Here is a 14,735-nt window from a genome sequence, read left to right as displayed (position 1 = left end):
AATGATTTAATTTAATGAAAATTATTAAGATAATTTCAATATTTAATTATGTTTAATTAATTAAATTTAAAAATAAAATTAGAGTGCTAATTTTAGAGTGTAATAATATTTATTTAATTTAATAATAATATATTTAGGAGATCATTTTTAAATAAATGCTAAATATTATTATTAATTAAGTCAATAAATATTTTTATCAAAAAATAGTTTGAAAATTAATTAAAGAGAGAGAGAGAGAGAGAGAGAGAGAGAGAGAGAGAGAGAGATTAATTTAATAAATATATTTTAAATTGCAAAAAAAAATTCAAAAGTAATAAAATATTAAAAAGAATTATGACCAATGACTTTGCTCACATGATTTCACAATCATCACTCCAAATGCAGGGGAGAATGCTTTATCAGAGATTGGGAGTTCATTTCGCAGGCACCAAGATTTTAGAGAAGCAATTTTAGGGAAGGAAATTTTTAGAAGAAAGGGATTTTCTCGCGTTCTTTGTGTGATTGTGTGTTTGCAAGTTAGCATCAGATTCAGGTAGAATCTAGTGTAAATTTCACAATAGTTTCAATTTTCCAATCTTCTATCTGCTTTGTGTCTGGATAGATCCGTTCTCGGATAATTGTTGATTTGTTTTTTTTCTTTAATGAAACCCTATTGTGAATCTGAGTTTGATTTCATTTCAAAGTTATTTGTGTTTGAGGAATGAAATTTTTGTATAACCCTCATGCTTGTAAATTTTTAATCAGTTGGATTTTTGTTTAAAATCAAAATTTAGAATAAAAATTTGATTGGTTTATCTAGGTTTCCCTATCAAATTAAATTCACAATATTTATTAATATAAATATATATAATATATTGGGGGTCTTGTTTCAAATTATTTTTAAAACAATTTATTTTAAAATAAAAATTAAATTAAAAAATTAGGGAGGGAGGCGGGTCTCACACCCAACCTCCCCTCCTGACGGCGATACTAGTCACAACTACATGCAATAGGTACTATGTAAGTAGCAATAGTACTTTGCATTGTTGCTGGGACCACATACTGTTAGGGTAACTACCTTTAAAGGCTAGCCAACGAGCCTTAAAATGCTAGTTTTTTTATGTTTTAGAAATTATGTTTTTAAAATAATCATTTTATTAAATTAAATTTTTTAAATCATTTTAATAATAGTTTTATTAATTATTAAATATTAATAATTAATTATTATTGTTATAGTTTAGTATTTATAAATTAATTTAATTAATTTAGTTTAATTAAGATTTAATTAATAATAAAGTATATCTAATAAAGTTTAAATTTATTGTTTTATTATTACTATTTAATAATTTTGATTTTTAATAAAATTGTAATTATTTATTAGATAATCAATAATTATTATTTTAATAATTTAATAAATTATTATTTTAAAATTATTTTATGATATTAAATTGTGACCTTTGTATTTTCATAAGTTTTTGATAAGATAAACATGTTTTAAGGGATCCTGAAACCCATAAGTTTTACAAAAAACAAGGCTAATAATAAGCAAAAGAAGCCCAGCCAAAACAGAGGTGCAACAGCTGAAAATAGCCCGAAGGCCCAGCCCATAACAAAGGCCCACAGAAAGGCCAGAAAACAAACAAACTAAAACAAACTACAAAAAGCCTGTCCAAAAGCCAAAAGCCAGAAAGATGAAAATACAAAAGACAAGAAAACTAGTCTTCAGTAATCTTCTCCATTTCCTACATAGTCTGAGCTGCCTCGACTATCTTTTGTTGCTCCTTAGCCATTTGATCCTAGACCTTCTCCATGCCCTGATCCATACTGGAGAACGTACTAGTTGTGGCCTTGTCATCATCCGTCCTGTCCTTCTCCCTGTTCTATCCTCCCTCCTCCACCAGGAAGCCCTTGTCCTTAAGTTTACTAGCTAGGGATTGGATGTTGTCATTCATCGAACTCAGGAGAGAAATCGTCTCACTTGCCAGGTTGTGGTTGTAGTTTTCAAGATTTCTAATTCTCCTTTCATTTAAGCTTTCTCTATTATCCTGGTCCTCCTGGCTATCAATACCAGTCTTTTTCTTAGTACTTTCCATCTGGGATACCTTTTCTCTAACTTCCTCCAGCTCATGGAAGAGCCATTTGATTGATCTGAAGTTGTCAATAATACTACTACCGGCATTATTCAGAAGGTTCATTCCAGTCTCCCTTGCATTGTCTAAAATGGCCAGGATAGTTGGGTCTATGAGCTCATTGAGCCTAGGCTCCTCCAGATTGTCCACTAGGATCTGAGGGTTCATAACTTCCCTAAAAATCCCCATAGTAGCAGTCCTCACATTGAAATTTTTCCAGGCCTTTCTTCTATTATTGACCTGCACTTCCCCCTCGTTCTCACCAGTGATGACATTCACTTTTTCCTCCGAAGGAGGCTGAGACTGGACAGGGGAGAGGGGGAGAGGAATAGCATCCATCCTCTGATTTCTAGTCTCCTCAACTCTCGTTACCTCCCTCTTCCATTTTTTCCCAAGTTTCTCCTCTTCCAACTCCTCCTCTGACTCATTATCAGAATCTTCCATATCCATTTCCTCCTCCTCCTCAACATAACTCTCTTTTGCTTGAGCTTGGCCATGATCCTAGGGCTTTTCCTACTGGGAGTTGTAGTTGTGGACTATTTCCTGCCTTGACCTTTATTCTTCTTTCCTGAGGTAACATTCTCCTCCTCCAAGCTAATGCTCTCAATGTCATCAGAGTCTAAAGAAGAGCTAGAGCTGCCTTTCTCAACATCCTCAACTTGAGGAGGGTTTTTGCATATAGACTGAGCTCTGAAATGCTCATGGATGAGGATCAATAAACCCTCATGAAAAGCAGGGTTAACAGTGGCTTTCTTCTTGAAACTAGAGATAGCCTTGTTCATAGAAGTGAGAAGGTAAAAGGGAATGGAAATTCTACTCTTATGGCGAAAATGATTTAAAATCACAAAATGGTGAGTTCTGACCTGATCAAACCTAGGGTCCAGGGTAACATAATCAATGAGGGCATATAAAACATACCTCCAGAACTTCTTTATAGTCTCTGTCACATAGAAAGACTCTTTCTTTTCTAGCTTGTTCATCTCTGCAGAATTTTTCACAAACTCCTTCACTGCATTGGATGAAAGTTTCTTATCCCTATAGAATTTAAAACCCTCCATAGGGATACCAGTGACCTCTGCAACCACCTCCTCTATGATTTGGAAAGAAACCCCACTCACCTTGACCTTGCCATTATTCCATGAGTTCACCATGTTGCTGGTGACCTCAGGGTCAAAACCATGGAGTTTCTCAAAAAAATTCACAACCCTGCCCTTTTCTAGTTTTTTCCAGACTTTGCCCATATTCTTCCACTTCTCCACTTCACCCACCGGTTCCTTTCTGCTCCATTCTCCAATCATGACATCCATTTTTTCTTCAACTATTCTCATGAGCCCCAATCTCTACAAAATTTTTCTAGCCAAGATTTTGGCTCTGTTTCTATTATTGGGTTCATGATCCTTCACCTCTCTAAAACAATAACAAGTGAAAATGATAACGATCCTCTAAACGTGTCGAAATGATAGAAAAAATCCCTTGAGATTTTGACAACCAAGAAACTTATTATGGCTCCTACCAACATTCGATCTTTCTTTATTAAACATGATAACAGATAGATTGACCCATACTTCCCTGGATTTTCTCCAGCTCGATTAGTGACTTAGCCTCCATCGAAAAATCTTTTCTAGAATGCCAGGTCATCTCTTTGTCTACTCCCACCCCTTTGTTAGTGAACCAATCAGCAACTGGGTTTGCCTCTCTAAACACATGAGTGACATGGACCTTCTCAAATTTTGTGAGGGCGGCATGTGTCTCATCAATTATATTTGCAATTGACCACGAGGGGGGGGGGAGATTCCATTAATGTTGTTAATTATGTTTTTGGAGTCCCCTTCAAGCCAAAGTTTGGAAATGCCAGCTTTACCACACTACACGCAACTCTAGCTTCGGCCAAATGGTTGGTTTGGGTACCAAGCGGGAGAGAAAAGGCCGCAATCCCCTCCCCAAAACTATTTCTTATAATTCTACCACTTCCAAAGGGGCCTGGGTTACCCTTAGAAGTGCCATCGAAGTTGGCTTTTGACCACCCTTCCGGGGGTAGAATCCATCTGGCATCCTGTCTTTTTCTTTAACCTTCTTCCTGTCCCCTATATCAACTTCCCCCTCCTTCATCACTTGAAGGTTTTCTTTTATGTTTTTCAAAATCTTCCTTCCCAGAATTGTTGCCGGCTCCTCTCTGTCCCTGAAAATTCTATTGTTCCTTTCCTTCCAGATGCTCTAGCAGAAGTGAGGCAAAAACCAAGCATATTTATCCTGCTGGCCAGCAATTTTACAAAGGCTTTTCCAATGACTAAAAATTTGATAAGGTTATCTGGCCAGCACCAGAGAATCTCCATATCCTGATTAAGAGAACTCCACACCTCCATAAAAAAGTCACATTGAATGAAGATATGATTTCCCAACTCATACTAGTTTTTACAGAGCGAGCATCTGATGGGCATAACATGGCCTCTCTTCATGAGATTATCTTGCGTTAGGATCTTGTTCTGAAGGGCCAGCCAATAAAATATATTGATCTTTAGAGTGAGGCCTGTGATCCAGGCATCCACCCAAGGGGGTTTCTCCTTTAAACCCCAGAGAGAGTTGTAGCCAGAAGCAACAGAATAACTTCCATTCGGATTATCCCTCCAGACCAGCTCATCCTTATTTTCATAAGTTAGTGGTAATTGTGCAATTTGTTTGAAATTGGGAAATGGGTTAAGTCATAAGGGAAAATTTATAAACTTTAGTAAAGTTGAAAACTTGCATCAAAATGAAAATTTGAACCTTACTGTATTAAACTCAAACTATGTGTTTTTCAAAATCAAACAGAACTATGAAACTACATTGTTTGTTGCATGCTTTCTTGTATGTTGAGTTTTGGGGTTGACTCAGTACTTTGACCAAATTAAGATGTTTACCAAAGGCTTAGGAGTTTTTCTTTTGTCATGTCATGATGGTGTTTTGATCTTGATCTTTTATACTCAACCAAGGTAATGTGCCTTATATGCTCTATGAGGAGTTTTGATCTATTGATTATTGTTGCTTTCCAATGTTCTTGTGTGAAACTGAGGTGAATGGTATGTCCTGTCTGATTTAATCTTTGAGTCTTCAATCAGTTACTTTTGGATGCTTTCTAATTTCTTGTAAAAAATTGAGGTGTTATTATGAATTGTCTTTTGATTCTTTCTAGTCACTTGTATAGGGCTGAGATGAAAGCTATAATTCATTGATTTGTATTTTTATGATCCTAGGGTAGATAATCTTTATGTTATGTTGGAAAGTGGCTTGCAATGGAGGCTGAGGCCCTAAAGAGGCTAATGGGTAACCCATTGTAGGTTATTTAATAAGTGAAAACAATACACTAAATGAGAGTAAAGTGAACTAATAACAGTCTTTGTCTTTCCTCGCCCATACCTCAAGTGCTAGTACAGACTAGGATGGGAGTAGAGAGGACGCTTGGTTGCGACCATGCATTGTTATTATGCCTTGTCAGTACAAATGGATTTTAGTGCCGCATAGATCTATTTATTCGATTATAACCTATGGTATGACCACTTGATCCCAAGTTCATATTTAATTAAAAGAACATGTCCCCCTTTTGATTAAAAAAAATTCCCCACTCATCTCTTATCCTAAGTGTGCACACATTAAAGTATTATTCCAATTTTAGAAATAAGAGAAAAGATATTTTTGTCTACACATGAATGCACAATTTCCTATGTGAGAGGAATCTTCTATTTTTAAAATAACTTTAATTCTCCTCCACACATTTCAAACCCTCTCAAAAGTCAACCATTAATTGTGATTGGTTTAGATGCTTGTGCACATGGATCACTCCCACTTTCAAACTCCACCCATGATTACATTCATCTTGCCTCTTAATCTCCACCATCTATTTCTCTTTAAAAGGGAGGGCTCTCTCCTCATTCAAAAAATCTTAGTCTCTCATGGTATTATTATGCTACAATTTTTCTTGGTGATTTTGGAGACTTGGAGCATTCTTGCATTTTAGCTTAGCTCTCATTCTACTTACATTATGATATACTTTGCATCTTAGTTTCAATTATGCTTTAGCTTAATTCTCTTTCTTAGCTTGCATTTCATCTAGAATAGCTTGAATTTGCATTACATTTTATTCTAGATTCTTGGATATTGGAACTCTTGCCTCTACTCTTTGAGTCTCTTGTTCTATGGTGCACCTTGCAAGGGTTTCATAGTTTGGTTCATTTGAGAGTCACCAACTCATAAACTTTGCACATCATAGATAGAGAGCTATAAACTGGCTCTTGAGACTCCCTCTTCCATGGGTTCTCTCAAGAATAATGGTTTATAGAAGTGTGACACTTTTATGCACACAACCCTAGAGTTGGCTCATGCAATGACACTTGCCCACTAGCATTATAGATTCCCTACATGTCTTTCTTTGCCTCTGGGTTTAGATGTCATTTATATCTTGGTACCCTAAGTTAGATTGCATTCAAGTTTTCCCTTGACCTAGATATTACTTTTGAATTTTGAGTTTGTTATCCTATTTGGGACTTAAGACTATCTCCTCAACACAGTGGGGTTGGAAGTTTTTGGGTTACCATGAGGTCGAGTGGTAGTACTTTTTACTTTTACCTTTAAGATATGTCAATTCGATGTCATGGTTGGAGTTCCTTGTTCTACATTTCCTTTCATTCTATCTTTGTGTATTATGATGGATGGTTATACCTATATGATGGATGGTTATACTTATTGTATGTATTTTAATTGCATGGATCTTAAAGAGATGATGTAGTCTATTTTATGATGTATATTCTTTCAACCTTTCATACCCTATGACATGTACAGTGGATTATTGTGCATTCCGATTATTGCCAAGTGGCATTTAGGAATATATTATTCAAATGGATTTGAAATTGTAGTTAATCTTTAATGTGGATGTGAAATACATTGGATATAGTATTATTTAAATTTAAATGTGATTCAACATCTTGGGATTCTTAAGGAATGTAATCTTCTTATGTGTTGATTTTGTATGATTGTATGTTATTGCTTCTATTTTTTAATAACTATTTTTATATGTTATCATTATAAAAAAATGTTAGGCAAACTTAGTAAAACTTTAGGTTAGTTCTTTTGGATCCCTTAGCAGGGCATTACATCACCCATGTCTTGATCTTTTCTTTTCCCATTTTTTGTCTCTTAGTTTTTAAATGATCCCATTGAAGTGAAGTTGGATCTTTCAAATTAGTGACTTCTATCTTAACCTTCTTTTTATCAAGAGGACCTTCATAATCAAAGTATTTATCCATATTTGTAAGCCAATCCAATAAAACATTTATCTCAAGTCTTCCATCACAGAAAGAATCTTGAAAAGTAGGTCTAGCATTTTCCATAGAAAAAACTCTCAAAAACCTTTCCTCATCATGTTCAGCCTCAGGTTCAAGATTAGAATTTAGTGCTACATCTTCATCATCACTAACATCCTTGAGATGTGTACCTCTTCTATACATTGTCTCAACAGTTCCAAATCTCGGTGCAAACTTCCTCAACATGCCCATAATAGAATTATCAACATTTCCTCAACCACAAACCATCTTAACAATAGTTCCTAAAAGATCGTAACCTTTTGCAAGTTATTGGATAGATTTCAAATCTATCACCATATAATAGAATTCAAAAAGTTTCTCTAGGATCTAAGCCTCAAGAAATAATTCTCTCTAATACCACATGACACAAGGAGAATATAAAATGCATAAACATGTTGAATAAACTTAGTTTAAATCTACCACCAGCTCCCTACTTAGAGTTATGCATGGAAGCTTATACACAAAATCAATGAAAGAACAAAGATTAAAAGACTAGATGCAACATATTCATATGTGTAATTATTTAATTTCATATTCATTTGTTTGTGAGGCCTTCTGGGTTGCGGCTTTATACAAAATTCAAAATTATAATTTTGGAGTCCAAGTTTGCATCTTTAGCTTCTATCCTCTAGGAATGATACCTACCACATCTAAAAAAGCTTCTATTGTAGCTAGCTAAGCTACAAGTCATCTAGTCAAGAATTTTATTACAATATAGGTCTAGACTTGGAAGACTAAACAAAAATCTAAGAAAAGAACAACATAAAATTACATCCACTTAAAGGTAGGTCTACACATGTGTTAAGAGTTAGCTCCCAACTATGTGAGACACTACATAATCATAGGAAACCATTTGAAATAGACCAAAATTCCATACAAAAAGAAAATGATAGAAAATAAGGACCACAAATAATGACACACAACCTAAGAAATATGGAATATTAGAACTCACACAGTTAGGAAAAGGACCTAGAATAGGTCCTCGACATGATATCAACTATGCACAACATGAAATTGAAAGAAGAAATGACTACATTGTGAATAGAAAACTAGTACAGAAAACAAGAAATATTTTTTGTTGATGTAAGATTGCTAAAAGACCCAAGATGCTCCTACATCAACAATGGTTTTCTTTGAGAACATATCTAATGTTATGTGTTATTTTTTGTCTATCTTTCATTATTGTTATCTTTAAGACATATAATTTTTTCAAGTGGTTTGGAATCATCTTTGGCATTAAACTCATTCATATCCCCTTATTATTTGTATCTTTTGTTTGGCCTAACATAATTATCATCAAGAAAAATAGAAAGATCTCTCATATACATCCATTCTAGAGGATCAAGCAATTAGTCTTTCTATGATTCTTCAATACAAAACTATTCATTTTATGTATTCTTTGGGTCATATCATATGGAAACTTCATTGATCTATCACCCTTGGTAGTGATATTGGTGTGGACTATGAAGCATGGCCTTGTTTTCACTAAGAATCCTTTCTTTATATATTTGGGTACTTGTCCCTTCAATTATAGTTTGGAAAATTTGGAGGGAGAGAAATAGAAGAAAATTTTAAAATGAGTGTTGTTCTATAAAGGTTCTTATTAAAAAAAGAAAAAATGTTTGAAGTTATAAATGCATATTGTCTTAATACTAATTAAGAATTTTTAGTCATGTTTTACTTACTTTGATTCCACCATTTTATCAAAGTGGGAATACATAGAGATCTCATTCAAAGGAAATCTTATCTTAGACAAAGAAAAGGAACTCAATATGAAGGAGATTAGATGGAATCCTCCACCCCAGAATATGATCAAAATAAACTTTGACAATGACTCCATAGTTAACCCAAGTATTTGTAGTTGTAGTATAGTCCTTAGGGATGAAAAAGACTTCTTTTTAGTGATAAATTTTCATGATTCTTGATGATACTAATAATTTTTCTTAAGCTAGGGTGAAGCTAGTAGTTTCTCTTAAAGTTACAAACTTAATCATTGAGGGTGATTCCACCAATGACTAAGAATTTTTAGTCATTTTTTACTTCCTTTGATTCCACCATTTTATCAAACTGGGAATACATAGAGATCCCAGTCAATGGAAATCTTATCTTAAATAAAGAAAAGGAACTCAATAGGAAGGAGATTAGATGGAATCCTCTACCCTAGAATATGGTTAAACCAAACTTTGACAATGACTCCATAGTTAACTTAAGTATTTGTAGTTGTAGTATAGTCCTTAGGGATGAAAAAGGCTTCTTGTTAGTGAGTACAATTGTCAAGGTTCTTGATGATACTAATAAATGCATATTGTTAGTTATAAATACATTGTTGTGTTAAGACTAAGAACTTTTAGACATGTTTTAGTTACTTTGATTCTACCATTTTATCAAAGTGGGAATATGTAGAGATCCCATTCAAAATAAATATCATCTTAAATAAAGAAAAGGAACTCAATAGGAAGGAGATTAGATGGAATCCTCCACCCTAGAATATGATCAAACTAAACTTTGACAATGACTCCATAGTTAACCCAAGTATTTGTAGTTATAGTATAGTCCTTAGGGATGAAAAAGGCTTCTTGTTAGTGGATATGATTGTCAAGGTTCTTGATGATACTAATAATGTTTCTTAAGCTAGGGCTCTCACATTAGGGTGAAGCTAGCAGTTTCTCTTAAAGTTACAAACTCAGTCATTGAGGGTGATTTCCAATGCATTATCACTACTCTATAAAAAATTTGAGATCCCTAGCTGGAAAATTAGGTACATCCTCAATGAATTATGGGAACATTGTTTCCTTTTTAATTCTTATCTAGTTCTTCACTGCTTCAAGGAGGAAAATGGGTTGTATACATATTTTCCAACAAAGGATGTCTTCTAGATATAGGTGAACATTTCTCATGGGGTCCTAAACCATGTGAGGACCCTTTAATTATTGCAACATATATTACATATTCTCCTATTTGATATGATCCTCTATATTCTTCAAATATCCTAATATTATGGGTTTTTGGTATTCAGTGGAAGTCTTTTCATTTGTTTTATGTTCTCATATGGTTCAAGATTCTCTTCTTTCTCATGTGCCAGTTTTCTTTTCTATCCTCATTTTATTTGCTAGAAGTAGCCCTTGATAGTGGGATGTTGGAAAATTTTTGTGCTTAATGGAGGTTTTCCTTGTTTTGTTATTAGTGGTTAGGGTGCTAATTTTCTTGGTTGGCAGTGGATGTGTGGCTAATGTTTTTTGGAACTCTTGGCATCCTTGTAAGTATTTCTTCCCCTGGATATAGCTGGAAGTGTTTTTGACCTATTTGGAGTATTATTCTTGTATATCATTCTTGTTCATTATAGAACTCATATTCCTCATGAATAAAGATATGTTTCCCTAAATGTTTGGGAGGAAAATATATTATGTCTTCTTTGTTTCTAGGATTGTTTGCTCATGTATGATGTATAGAGTGTTTTCCTTCAGTGTATTTGTGGTGGTTTGAGGACTCTCTCTCTCTCTCTCAATAACTTAGCATCCTTATGTGGTTTTTAAGATAAAAATTATCTTTATTTTAACTTGGTTGTACTATTTTATATAATTAACTTATTACACGATATAAACATTTTTTCTATAAAGAATAGGATGGTTTCAATAGTGAAAGATCAACCTAGATTCAATAAGAAGTAAACAAAGGGGTTTCAATTGTAGAAGCTTTCAAAACTAATTCCAAGTGTTGAGAATTTTATTCTTGATGCAACTAAAATGGATTCAATTGGTCTACTAAGGAATTCCATACAACTATATGCTTAGATAGAAGCTACAAAATCAATCATATATTCTCTATTTATGAGCAATGAAATAGTATAGTGATTTAAAATGAAGGGAGTGAAATATTAAAGATCAAAATAGGTTATTGAGTGAATTTGGGAAAGGAATTGTATGGTTGTTATTATTACCAAATTTGAATGGGTGGTTGTAAATGTATCACCTAGTCTAGTATGTAATAAATAAATACTAACTAATAAAGCATTCACAAAACTAAATAAGTTGACACTTGTGATAGGACAAGGTTATCACCAAAATGAAGGAAAACCAAGAATGATAATCTCTTTAGGCATAACCTACAATGGTGGGATAAGGGATGCATGCTCACGATGTGCTCAAGATTCTAATGGGTGGGGATTTTTACCAAGTGTGTAGATGGGTGGAGGTTTCAACAATGGAGGTGTGGATGTATTTCAACATGGTGTTGGTGCAAAATAGTTATGCTATAGTAGTTAGTGGGGCATTATAAGTTTGCATAAAAAGTGGATTGATGGATTGCAAGAGGGAGGACCTTTATTTATAGGCCAAAGGGTAGAGAGATGGAGGGTCAAGATGCAAGGATGGAAGAATGATGAGGGAAGGCTAGGATGCTTTGAAAGAGGAGCATATGGATTGTTCTTGTTTAAAGCCAACAGGGAGTGAGACTTGTCACAAGGAGGATGAGTGTGAGGAGATGGGATAATAGTTGGTCAAAGGGAGTAATGAGGGAGGACAAGTGTGTAAGAGGTATTAATGGTATGTAAGAGTCATAAATGCTCTTAGATAGGGATGGAAAAGGATAATGGAGACTTTTTGACTTTGGCTTGGCTTAGCAAGTCATAAACCTTGCTTAAAGTTGTGCACATGTTTAGAAGGGGGATTAGACTTAGTTTAGAAAGGGGGCTAGTGGGCAAGTGGCTTAGCTTTGATGGGATGGGTTAGTTAGGTGGCTAAGTGAGGTTAGTATGGGTGAATGGGTTGGATTAGGGATAAAGATAGGGTTTAGGGATGTTTTAGGGGTTAGGATAATTTATTAAATGGTTTATTTAATAAAATGGGGGATGTGGGATTAAATTAAATAGATTTGAGGATTTATTTAATTTAATAGAGGAATAGGGTTTTAATTGATAAATTGATTTTGGGTTATCATTTAATTTTATCAATTATAGTATAGTTAATTAAATTAATTAATTAACTAGTGGATGACAATTAATTAATTAATTAATTAATATTTAATCAGTAATGCCCTTGGAGATGACTAAATATGATTACCTAGTAGTGTAATAAGATTTAGGTGTCTACAATAAGAAGTTGAGTCTGGCTTTTAGGAAAAAAGTGGAAGTACTTTCCCCATTTCTCAAAATTTCTCTCAACTGATGTAAAAAATAAAGATAATTAAAGATTGAATTTCAAAAAAAAGCCATAGTAGAAAATGTAGTACTCAAAGTATACTTTTCAAATATGTAAATCATTTTAATACCCACATGCTAGAAATTGATTTTTAGTAGATATGTTTAAGAACTAATTTTCCATAATGTCTATTTTAAGAACTACCACACCTGTACAACCAACATATATTGACTAAAATGAGAGAGTTTTTTTAGAATATTTTTGGGAAAAATATCTAAGACACCAAAGATTGGTGAGCATATTTTTGCTTATGTTTTATTGAATATTTTATTTTTTATTGACTGTGAAGTCTATTTTTGAAATATCTAGTGTACAAACACCATAAATTGATGCAAACTTAACATTTTTAAATTTTTTCTTAAAGGTTATTATGTGTAGATTTATTTCATATAATTTGTTTTCAAAAATTTTTAAAATAAAAAGTTATTAAATTTTTGGACAAACTTTTCATTTTATGTTTATGTACAAGTTTGATTAATAAATAATGCAAATTTATTAAAATCAACCAAATGACCACAAAAAACTATTTTTGAATTTTGTAAATTGAGAATTCTAATAGATTTTTTTTTTTTAAAAAAATTTAATTGGGAAGATGCCCAAAAAATTATGGCAAGGTATACATTTGGGTTTCTAGTGTCTTAGTGGTTATTTTGTAAGTCCAAAACATAGACTTAATCCTGCCAAGTCTATCCTAACCCAAAAACCAAAGAAAGGGCATGAATTCCAACAAAAAAAATGTAAAACCTATACACATTATCTAGAAAATAAATAATAAATACACATCTTGTTTACTACCATTAATTTAGAAACCGGATCCATTTCAAAACATACATGCATTTGTATAATGTTCCTTGTTCTGAATGAAGATTTAATAACAAAAACATGATTATAATATGAATGATTAATAATAATAATAAAATTAAATTGAAGATAATCAAATCAACATAAATTATAAATAAATAAATAAAAATACAATAATAAAATTATGATTAGTATAATAAATATGATAATAATAATATCTTTATAAAGTATTATTAAGTTAATAAAATAATATAATAATGATATTAATCATTATTATATTATTATAATAAAGATAATAAATAATTGATACGTTTGTAAAATAAATGATATTCAATTACAATTCATACTAGTACAAATTGTGTCGATGGTATGAGTATAATAGTAGTATTAATAAATTAAAAGTATAACCAAGGTAAAATTATATTGACTATATAGCCAACTATAAGCAACAAAAAGATAAGGACAATGAAGCATTGAAAATAGTTGATCCTAGGATAATTTATGACCCAGCAATGATTGGCAAAGGATCAAATATTTCCAAGAAAAGAAATGGTGATAGTGAACCATTATCTAGTAGGTGTTATGGTCAGAGATGTGGAACAATGCTTACATGTATATCAGAGGAGTGGGACTTAACACAATGATGGCCAATATATCCAAATGATTATGTTAGTAGCTTGGTCCAAGTCTTGTGATAATTGTAACCAAGGTAGATTCCATATAAACTATCAATACTTATCTCATTAGTTCATCACATCAAAACTATCTTAGGAATCATGGAATTAGTAATCCATGCCTTCTAATTAATCTCTAACATGGAAGATTTCATGAGATACAATTAAAATTTTATTTTCAAAAACCTCTAATTAAAGGACAGTGATTAGAAATAGTTATCAAAAAATATGATGTAGATTCATCATGGGCATCTCTTGAGAGATATCATATCTAATGGAAAGCTATAGAAATGATTCAATATCTCTCAATTAAGGGGGAGGAAGAGCCAGTGGTCATCGATTAATGAATTAATTAAAACTACATGAAAAATGCATTTTATTATATGAAGAGGAAATACATCTAACCTATTGTTTAGGTGATAGATATGGAGGATATAAGGATGATACGATCATTATAGAAAACTAATATTTGATTGATATAGTCAGAAAAAAGGAATATACATGTCTAAACCAAGGCTAACTCTATTGCATATTTTAAGGAAAGGATAAAAGTGCATATTTATGAAAATAAGGATAACCTTTTGGAAAAGAAAAAAGACAAAATTATAAAATAAACGTAAAGAT

The sequence above is a fragment of the Cupressus sempervirens genome, chromosome 11 (assembly GCF_028749045.1).
Source record: "Cupressus sempervirens isolate cs-2001-9-10 chromosome 11, ASM2874904v1, whole genome shotgun sequence".
In the NCBI taxonomy this organism is placed as follows: domain Eukaryota; kingdom Viridiplantae; phylum Streptophyta; class Pinopsida; order Cupressales; family Cupressaceae; genus Cupressus; species Cupressus sempervirens.
Note: the sequence above shows the minus strand (reverse complement) of the source record.